The 2,879-nt window shown below is 44.7% G+C and overlaps 1 pseudogene; it reads right to left on the bottom strand.

The window, feature by feature from the left end:
- Positions 1-293: 293 nt before the first annotated feature.
- LOC113903974 lies at positions 294-1,116 on the bottom strand (annotated as a pseudogene).
- Positions 1,117-2,879: the final 1,763 nt, after the last annotated feature.

The following is a 2,879-nucleotide window of genomic DNA, read 5'->3' as shown; positions in this document are numbered from 1 at the left end:
CCTGATGCAAAGAACTGACTCATTGGAGAAGACCCTGATGCTGGCAAAGATTGAAGGCAGGAGGAGAAGGAGACGACAGAGGATGAAATGGTTGGATGACATCACCGACTCGATGGACATGAGTTTGAGCAAGCTCCGGGAGTTGGTGATGGACAGGGAGGCCTGGCGTGCTGCAGTTCATGGAGTCACAAAGAGTCAGACACGACTGAGCCACTGAACTGAACTGAACTGAACTGATTACTCCCTTACTACGCTAACCTGGAACCTTTTTTTTATTATTTTTTTTTTACTAGGCAAAGAATTTTATTTATCTTTGTCTCAAACTTTATTCTTAGGCTTCTTCAGCTTAATTAGCTGCAAAGAATGAATTGTGTATAAGCAAAAACTGAAAAGAGCTGCAGTGTCCAGGGGCTTAGGCTTAAAAATATTAGAGATCTAGATTTTATCAGATCCATAAACAAAATTTTAAAAAGCAGTCATAATATAAAATAGCAGCTCCCAGTAACTTCTTCAAGATTTATCTTCTCCAGAAGTTAACTCAATTGTTTGCTTCATTCTTGGAAGCCTCATCAAAATTCTCCACAAGATCTGGAAGTTCATCATCCTCCTCTCCAGTGGCAAGCGGTGATTTCCCATCCACAGATTGTTTGGGCAGAGCTTCAGCCAGTCTCCTTAAACTGGTCAGACTGTCTGCACCAAGTTGGTTTAAGATGCAGGGGAGCATTTCTGTCTGTTGTCTTGTCTCAGCGTGGCCTGTAATGGTGAAAGTGTTTGCTGCCAGAGATGCCTGAATTTTAGGGTTCTTAAAGTGGATCACTGTTCCTTGATTTGTGAACATATTCACCTCTTCAATACCAGAGATATTGTTTACCCCTAACTTCTTTAAAGAGAACTTAAGTTTTATGTCATCTGCTGTGGCTGTCCTATGAACCACCTTCTTCTTTCTGCGAGCAGTTCCTTTCCCACCGATGAGCACTTGTGCCTGCAGTTTGGAGAGTTTCTCTTGGTTCATGATAGTTTTTTTTCATCTTGTTGGAGCGGAAATGGGGCCACGCGGGGGGACTAGGGTTGGCACTCAGGTGGTCTCGGGCAGACCAGCTGAGGTTAGGCGCACACGCGGGGCCTCCCTCTAGCTGCCATCTTGCATCCCCGCGTGAGCTGCAACCTTTAAAGACAAAGCAGCTTCCAGTTGAGCTTTGTGCAAAATGTCACAAACCAACACCCTGCTGCAAGTCACTCACCCAGTGGCATCGTTCCTCTATTCACCCTGTGGTTTATTTCTTTTTTATCTATGTCAGGTTTTAGTTGCATCATGTGGCATCTTTCATTGGGGCACACACTCTCCAGTTGTGGCGCACAGGCTTACTTGCTCCGTGGGATTCCATGACACAGAGGATCTTAGTTCCCCCACTAGGGATCAAACCTGCATCTCCTGCATTGCAAGGTGGCTTCCTAACCACTGGACCACCAGGGAATTCTCTATTCATACTGTTTTTAAGGATGCTACTTGTTTGTCCCAGTCTCAGTGGAGACAAAAGTAAAGTCGCTTTCTCCAACTATACTTTACACTCCCAGACAGAGAGCTGAGTCAAGGGAGGAGAGGTAATTTTCTGAAGCCTTGGTGAAATCTTTACCTAAACCTTATAAACACTGCAAAACATGTGGAGGGTTTTTGGATTTTCCCCACCTGCCAGCTCCTCACACTTTATCTAAGGAATAAAGACATACACTTAGGTAAATGTGGAGATTTTAATAAAAAGATTCTGCCCCTTTTGCTTTTTGGTATCAAAATTATTTCCCAGAATCCTCTGCTGCTGCTGCTGCTGCTAAGTCGCTTCAGTTGTGTCCGACTCTGTGAGACCCCATAGACGGAAGCCCACCAGTCTCCCCCGTCCCTGGGATTCTCCAGGCAAGAACACTGGAGTGGGTTGCCATTTCCTTCTCCAATGCAGAATCCTCTAGTAGACTGTAAATAAGCCTTTTTTGAGAATCCCTTTCACTGGGAGCCGCCTTCTCTCTAAAGCATAATGAAAGGGTGGGCAAGGGGCACAAGGATTTCTAAACCTAGAAATCCTCCAAGAAAAGATTCATGGGATTCACAGGCCAGCAACACAAAACCGGAAATCTCATCTGAGAAGCTTATTCCATTACAAGTTTTCAGAAATAACGAAAACTAGTAAAAATAGTAGAAGAAGACCAAACTTACAGCTGGCAGTCAAGGCTAGCTCGAGGCGTGTTCGTCCAAGACCCTCTACTCTTCTGCCATCCCCTCGCCTACAACTTTCAGAAACCTCCTCCCCTACGACACTCCAGCCCCCCACCCCACCCCCAACACACACCCACACTCCATATTCTTAATACCCTCCAAATGTCTAGGATTTGTGGTAGGGAACATTACCCCTATCCTAGACCTGTTCTCGTCCTTCCCTTTATTAAAACTTACCCACGCCAGGCCCACACTCACTTCTATGGAAAATGACTCAAAACCTATGTTACACTGAGGCCGTAGAGATGTTTGCTTATGTGATAGGATTTAAAGCACACTGTCCTGAATGTTCTCTGCCCGCACTATAAAGTCCTCTCCCACACTCCTCCCACAGGTCCTCAAATACTGTCAAAGGAGTTTTTGCTGCATTGGAGTCAATCTCCACCATTTCTATGAGCCTTCTGTTGAATTACAGTGAAGTCATAACCAGGAATAACAGGCTTAAAGACAATGGACCAAAAGACAGAGAAGTTGTAACAGAATAGTAAAAATCGGAAAAATAGATCTAGAGCTTAAGGAACTATTTTCTTTAAAAAGAGCAGAAATGCTCCTTGACTCAACAAGGGATGACGTAGTGGCCCTAGGTTACAGGGAAAGGCCCCAAAGAGAAAGG

Source organism: Bos indicus x Bos taurus, chromosome 14 (genome assembly GCF_003369695.1).
Source record: "Bos indicus x Bos taurus breed Angus x Brahman F1 hybrid chromosome 14, Bos_hybrid_MaternalHap_v2.0, whole genome shotgun sequence".
NCBI classification, from domain to species: domain Eukaryota; kingdom Metazoa; phylum Chordata; class Mammalia; order Artiodactyla; family Bovidae; genus Bos; species Bos indicus x Bos taurus.
This window is presented reverse-complemented; position numbering and strand designations above follow the sequence as displayed.